Source organism: Zingiber officinale, chromosome 8B, assembly GCF_018446385.1.
Source record: "Zingiber officinale cultivar Zhangliang chromosome 8B, Zo_v1.1, whole genome shotgun sequence".
NCBI lineage: Eukaryota > Viridiplantae > Streptophyta > Magnoliopsida > Zingiberales > Zingiberaceae > Zingiber > Zingiber officinale.
This window is the reverse complement of record NC_056001.1, coordinates 87,367,851-87,375,736: the sequence shown is the minus strand read 5'-3', so window position 1 is coordinate 87,375,736 and position 7,886 is coordinate 87,367,851. Positions and strand designations below refer to the sequence as shown.

Sequence of the window (7,886 nt, the reverse complement as noted above, 5' to 3'; positions counted from 1 at the left end):
AGGTTCAATCCTTGACTACTCCCTATTTTTATTTCTTTTTATTTCTTTTTGGTTCAACATTCTACTAATATTTTTCTAAGGCAAATTCATCATTCTCTTATTCATCTTAAAAGCTTAGTGGGTGTTACAAAAACTACATGGCCGTGTGTAGTACACGACCTAATGCTCTCTCCCTTCAATTCCTTCCAAGCTTGTCCGAGGACGCATAATCTTCACCAATTTCGACTCCTGTGTACAGAAAATGCACAAAAAGTATATCTCCGAACCAAAAGAGTAAATATGCTAAAAGAAAAGCTGGAAGTATAAAAATGCATAGATCAAGCATGCTCAAAGTATGTAAATGTGCGTAAAAACATGCATAAAAGAGTATATAATCTACGCACATCACGCCCCCAGACTTAAACCTTTGCTTGTCCTCAAGCAAAATGCTGCAGTCTAAATTCATATGTTCTATAACACATTCATAAAACCTAGTGCACTTTCCTAACTCTATCAAAAAGTTTCATTAACAAGCGTGATCATGGAAACAAGTAAAGTATGGTTCAAGCATAAGAATCTTGTGCACAGTGTAAAAGTAACTCAACACCCTTCAAGTCTCAATCCATGTCCTAGTAAAGTCGTCATCAAATTTGAATTCCTAATGTTTCCAGTGAAAGACAAGTAACCAGTGATAGGCACTTACTCACCATTCACTTGGTTCATATTTCTCAACTAACCCAAGGTCTCAAAGGTGTGCTCAATCTCAAGGGAAGCTAGGCAGTTATTTCCACAGTAACCTAACTCGGTCTCAAAGGGGTGACTTGCTAGATTCCACTCATGACAACTGTTTTTTATATCCCTTATTTTTTTTTATTTTTTATTTTATAAGTGTTTGCATTGTGCAAAACTTATTCACAAATATACTTTTAGCACACATGTTGGGATATTTTGATTTTTCCAAATGAGCTTTAATGATTTGAGCCTCATCCAGTAACCAAAATGAAAGTTGAGAAATCACCATGGAAACCAAGTACTAAGCAAACAAGATGAATCATGACTATTTCAATGACATCAACTATTCAAGCATCAAGCACAAGTGTAGTGAAGATAAAATCCTTAAGGTTGAACCAAAACTAAAACTCATCACCATAAGATTCTTAGCTTATTAATGCTTCCCAAGATAGAAAAAAGAACTACACAAAGTTTACTACTAGCATCATTCGAACATCATGAATCAAGACAATAATCATGCTAACATTTCACTTGAATCCAAGAAAGCATATAAGTGAAGATTTGATGTTCTCAAAAAAAAAATTTTTTTTGCCATGATTATTTCAAAAACAAGCAAAATAAAGCAACAAGCAATGAAAATATGAACCAACATGAAAAACTAACAAAAACTAAAAACTGAAAACCAAACTAAACAGTACATGACACCCCCCCAGACTTAAACTTTTCATCGTCCCGATGAAATCAATATGGTGGAGGAGGTGGACGAGGGAAAGGAGGTCTACGACGTGGTTGGCCAATAAGAAAATTAGGAAAACTTGGAATCTCACCCAAGGATCTATGATACTCATATAAAGCATCTACTTGTTGGCTAGTAAGCGTCATGCTTTGCATAAAATCTCTCATCCTAGCCTGATCAGTATCATAATCCTGCACAAACTCAGCCACTTGACCTTGAAAATTCCTCGTAAACTAAAAATGATTTTGTACCTCCCTAAACTGATCATCAGATAAAGAGAAGCGCCCCTCCAACATTTTTCGTTGGGCATCTTGCTTCTCATGAAGTGATTCTAGAGACGTACGAAAATCTGAAAAATCAAACCTAGAAGATCCCGTGCCATATGCAAAAGAATGCCTAGCAGGCTCCATAAAACTAGAAGGCTGCGGGTGTCCAGATGACGAGGGCTCATGATGTGGCTCAGTGTCTCCAGGTATAGAAGGGTTATCCTCAAAATCTAACTCAGAAATGACCCAATTAGCCGGGTTACGAATAGTAGTTCGTTCAGGAAAAGGAAGGGGTAAAGGAGAACCACTCCTCCTAGGAAACGCGAAACCATTCTCATCCCGAACGATTATTTTCATAGCAAGACATGCATCAATGTCAATCATGTCATTACCATGAATTATTTCCAACACATCAACATCAAGATTTAAATTATAAGCTATTCGGGTAATCAAACCACCAAAAATAATTGATCCCGATGATGCCCTAGCATATCTTAATAAGGTTTGAACAAAATGAAAACCAGAATCAAATTCAACCTTATAAAGCATAGCCCATAAAGTATAAAGCTCTATCTTTTTAACCACCCCATCACTCTCTCCCCTACCAAAAATAGTTTTACTCATGACTCTATGTAGATACCTAAAGATGGGGTTTTGCATATGGGAGGCCTTAGCTCTTGAAGGCTCATAAGGTTGATCTAACCCAGTTATTGCATTCCAAAAATGATTCCAATTAAACCTTGGATCAAACCTACGAGGGCTACCGGTGGTTAATCCAAAACAAGAATTAAAGTCACTAAATGCCCATAGAAATTCTTGATTCATTAGTCTAAATGAGATTTTTCCAAAATAATCATCTTCATTAGTAAAATGGACATCCAATGAACTTAAAAATACTAAAACAAGACGAGGATATGTACACAAATGTGTATACATAATATCACTCCAATCCAAAAACCCAATCATCAAATCTACATCTTCCCTAATTCTAAGCATATCAAGAACAGTTGGGTTCATATATCTAGTACACACTATCTTTCTATTGATAAGAATTGCAAATCTAGTTACTTGATCATCATTTCTAAACACAATATTGAATTCATTGTCATTACCTTCGTTGCGTGAAGTCCTTTTGTCTTTTCCCTTCACTGGTTGTTTTCCTTTGTCCCTTGATGGCTCCTTCTCTTTGTCTCCACTGGATCCACCACCTCCTTTGCGAAGTTTCTTCAAAATGTTGGACATCTTGATGAGTTTAGATAGGGGAAGAATTATCTAGGGTTGGAAAAATGGAACTCAAAGAACAAAACTTCAAAAAGCAAAGATCTTAGGTTAGGAGAACAAAAAGTCCAAGTCTTAGAGAGGAGGAGAATCCGGATCTAAGAGATCTTGAGAGATTAGAGAGGAGTTTTTAAGAGATTGGGAGAGAAAGAGATGTTTTGGAGAGTTGGGGGTGTGCGGAACACGGCCAAGATCTGGCCGTGTAAGGTAGAAAGAAGACTTAAATAACTCTCCTACACGGGTCGTGCAGATCCACACGGCCTCCCCCTCTTCCTTCTCTGGATTCTTCGCACGGCCGTGTCTGGGACACGGCCTCTCCATCTTTCTTCTCGGAATTCTTTGCACGGCCGTGTTTGGGACACGGCCTAGTCCTTTTTCTCCTCGGGAGATCCTACACGGCCGTGTCTGGATGACACGACCCAAGCACTTCCCTTCTCTGCAACCTTTGCCTGGCCGTGTATAGCACACGGCCGGGCTCTGTTTTGCACCTAACCTGAAAACAAAATCAAAAGAATGCATCAAACTAAAAGAAATTAAAATACAAATCAAAACTAACTAAAAGAACCCTTGGGTTGCCTCCCAAGAAGCGCTTGTTTAAGGTCTTTAGCTCGACCAAACTTGATCATTCACTTCTTTTCCTCACCCTTGGAGGACAGATATACTTTTCGTTTTTGTTGGGAGATCTTCTCCCAACATCTTCCACCACATTGTCTCCTTCGTTTGGTGGCCTTCCATGAGGATGGAAATTCCATTCCTCAAGTTTATAAATACTTGTCCTGCTACAAGCATTTAAAAGAGACGAGACATGGTTAGAGATATTAGATAAATCATATTCCAACCTTTCCTTACCAATTACCAAAGAAAGCTTATGATTTTTGACATCAATTATAGCTCCAGCTGTAGCAAGGAAAGGTCTTCCTAATATGATAGGAATCCTGGGGTCCTCTTCCATGTCCAACACGACAAAATCTATGGGAATAACATTCCCATCCACCTCTACTGGCACATCTTCTATAATACCCAAAGGGTACCTGCAGGAATGATCGGCAAGTTGAAGTGCCATAGTAGTAAGTTTAATGTTTTTGAGACCTAATTTATTACAAATTGAATAGGGAATGAGGCTAACACTTGCCCCCAAATCACAAAAAGCTTTTTCAAAAAAAACTTTTCCTATGTTGCAAGGAATATAAAAGCTCCCTGGGTCCTTTAGTTTTGGGGAAGTGTTCTTCTCCAAAATAGCACTACATTCCTCACTAAGCGCAATTGTCTCAACCTCTCCTCTTCTTCTCTTGTTTGACATGAGATCCTTCAGGAATTTGGCAAATCTAGGTATTTGAAGAATAGCATCAATAAGAGGTACCTCTACACAAATTTCCTTAACTTTTTCTAAAAGCTTGCCAAATTCTTCATCTTTCTTGAGCATTGTAAGTCTCTGAGGAAAAGGGACAGCTTTGCTCTGATGGTTCAGTGGAAGAGTCTCTTCAACCTCAATGGTACTCTCCTCATTAGCTTGAATCTGATTTGGTATAAGAGGAGAGAGCTCTTCTTCTTTTTGTATCCCTTTTGGAGCAGTCACTTGGGAGTCTCCCAAGGTCCGTCCGCTCCTAAGCTCAATTCTATTGCAATGCTCCATAGGATTCACATCAGGTTTTCCTGGAAGTTGTCCTGGTGCTCTGGATGATGAGGAAGCTAGTTGGGCAATTTGACTATCTTGGATCTTTTGATGCTTTTCAGAATTATCCATTCTTTGAATGAGCTTTGCTAAATCTTGCTTCATTTCATTCTGACTTGAGATAATTTCTTCAAGCATCTTTTCAATATTTGACTTTGGTAAGCCTTGAGAAGATAGATGTTGAAAATTTTGTTGCCCAGCTTGAAAATTTGGTCTTGCCCCCATAGATGGTCCTTGATCTTGATTATTTCTGTAAGAAAAATTGGGATGGCTCTTCCATCCAGAGTTATAAGTATTTGAGTATGGGTTGTTCTGCCTTTGATTGTAACTCATGATTGCATCACATTGTTCCAGTTGATTGATTTGTGCAGTGATAGCTCCCAATGGACATGAGTCATTTGAGTGCTCTGAACTCCCACATACTTCACAAGATGTACTAATAGCATTGACCATATTAGCACTAGTCCCCATATTCTCAAATTTCTTTGTAAGAGCTTCCAATTTTGCACACAAAAGAGTGACTGCATCTACATCAAACTTCCCTGATGCTTTAATTGTTGGGTTTACAGAAGAATAGCCACCACTTCTTTCATTTGCCCATTGATGATGATTTTGTGTTACACTGTCAATAATTTCTTCAGCTTCATCTAAACTTTTATTCATAAGTGCCCCTCCAGCAGCTGAATCAAGGGACACTTTGGTATGATAGTTGATATCATTATAAAAAGTGTGCAACACTAACCATCTTTCCAACCCATGATGTGGGCATTGTCTGAGCATACTATTATATCTATCCCATGCTTCAAAAAGAGATTCTGAGTCAGTTTGCTTGAAGCTTGCAATTAAATTCCTCATATGAGCTGTTTTGCTTGGTGGATAGAATTTATCAAGAAACTGTTGCTCACACTGCTCCCAAGTGGTGATGCTATTAGGGGCCAAAGAATGCAGCCATTGCTTTGCCTTATCTCTTAAAGAAAACCCAAATAATAATAATCTAACTGCTTCTGAAGGAACTCCATTCATTTTCATGGTACCACATATTTCATAAAAGACCACTAAGTGTTGATTGGGGTCTTCATGAGGTCCTCCACCAAATTGGTTCTGCTGCACCATAGATATAATTGCGGGTTTGATCTCAAAGTTATTAGCTTCCACTGAAGGTCTTGAAATACTAGATCGAAAACCTCTTGCATAAGGTGCTGCATAATCCTCGAGTGGTCTATTCGCCATGTTCAAATGTTCCTGTTCTTCAATTTGCCTTTGCAGAATTCTTCTTTTATGGAAAGTTCTGTCAATCTCAGGGTCAAAAAGGAAAGAATTCCCCTGCAAAGTTAGATCTTCGCATACACAAGAACAAGATAGCAAATGACAATTCAACAGAAAAAGAAAAAAAAATAAAAGAATCAAAAATGCAGAATTGAATTTGTACAAAAAGAATTAACAAGAAGTAAAAGTTATACAAGAAAGTAAAAACAAAAATCTAATGATTAGTTACAACTATGCAATATGAAAGGAAAACAAATGTTATGTTTAGTCTAACTCAATTGATAATTCCTAATGTTATAGCGCAGTCCCCGGCAACGGCGCCAAAAACTTGTTACGCTCCGCAAGTGTACGGAAATGTCGCAAGTAATATAAAAGATTATCGTATCCACAGGGACTGGAATAAGCACTAGAAATGCCTCAATGCGAATTAGCTAAACAACTATCCAATTGTTTCAAATGCAAAGTGAAGGTAAACAAATCTAATATTAAAGATCAACAAACAAGAGTTTAGTGTTTTGGGTTATGATAAGGGGAGATTCTAGGAGTTTCGGTTTCTTTGTAAGATTTCTTGAATGAAAATGGTTCACCAATTCTTATCCCTCAATTGCCAAACACTTGTAGAAAGTTGTCGGTTCTCTCTTGCAATAGATAACCGGCTAAGGACTGAGAAATGTATCTAAATATGATCAATTAGACGTGAACCTACGTTGTCCTTACACAGAAGCGCACCTATTACTATGCCTTCCTCGGATATCAACATAGAAGCTCACAACTTATTAATCTATCAAGATACAAGAAACTAATCACAAGATCCATCTTACTCTCTTGAATATTCCTATTTCCTTTTCAAGATTATCTCTCAAAAGTCCTTACACGGGCTTGCACCTGTCACGTGGATCCCTCGGATGATCGAGTGAAAGTTTATCTTTACTAAGTCCACAAGAAATCCAAACAATCAATCAAGAATGAGTATTAAGCACAAATCACCATTAATCATTCAAGATCTAATTGATACAAGCAAGACAATGTCATTGAAACAAGAAATTGGCAAATCCGTAAGAGATTACATCAATCCATCATACAAATACTCCCTTAATCCTAGAATACAAGATCTACTCCATGAATCGAGGAAGAATACCCGAAGAAATAAGGATTACAAGCATTTCTTAAATCCCCAATCCAAGAAACCAAGAAAAGGGGGAAAGAGAAAACTTATCTACGAAGAAGCCTCGTCTTCGGATCCAATCCTCGCTCCGGAATCGAAATCGTCAAGAACTCCCCTCGAATCGCCCAGAAATCCTTCCAAGAATGGGAGGATACCACCAAATCTTGCCTTCTCCCAAAGGGGAAGAGATCCTCTTTCAATTCATGAAGGAGGGTTTAAATAGAGGAGGAAATCGGGCGCCACACGGCCCCATGACACGGCCATGTCCAGTTCCTTCTCTGCCAAAGCTGCACGGCCGTGTGACTCACACGGCCAGGACCCTTCTGTTCTCTGGAAATACATGGCCGTGTGGTGCACACGGCCACCACCTGCTTGGCCTCTGGAAACCTCACACGGCCGTGTAGATCTACACGGCCATGTAAGGCATCTGCTCTAATTTCTTCAAATCAAGACACGGCCGTGTGAGATTCACACGGCCATATCCTCTTCCCTTTATGTTAAAACTACACGGCCGTGTGTGGTACACGGCCTGATGCTCTCTCCCTTCAATTCCTTCCAAGCTTGTCCGAGGACGCATAATCTTCACCAATTTCGACTCCTGTGTACAGAAAATGCACAAAAAGTAGATCTCCAAACCAAAAGAGTAAATATGCTAAAAGGAAAGATGGAAGTATAAAAATGCATAGATCAAGTATGCTCAAAGTATGTAAATGTGCGTAAAAACATGCATAAAAGAGTATATAATCTACGCACATCAGGTATATGTATGTGGATTGTGATGGATTTGTTTAT

At 38.6% G+C, this 7,886-nt stretch overlaps 1 non-coding gene across 1 annotated transcript; it reads left to right on the top strand.

The window, feature by feature from the left end:
• The first annotated feature begins 5,414 nt into the window (after nt 1-5,414).
• LOC122018304 lies at nt 5,415-5,520 on the top strand. The gene has a single exon (XR_006121722.1). It is a non-coding gene; the product is annotated as a small nucleolar RNA R71 (small nucleolar RNA).
• The last annotated feature ends 2,366 nt before the right edge of the window (nt 5,521-7,886 follow it).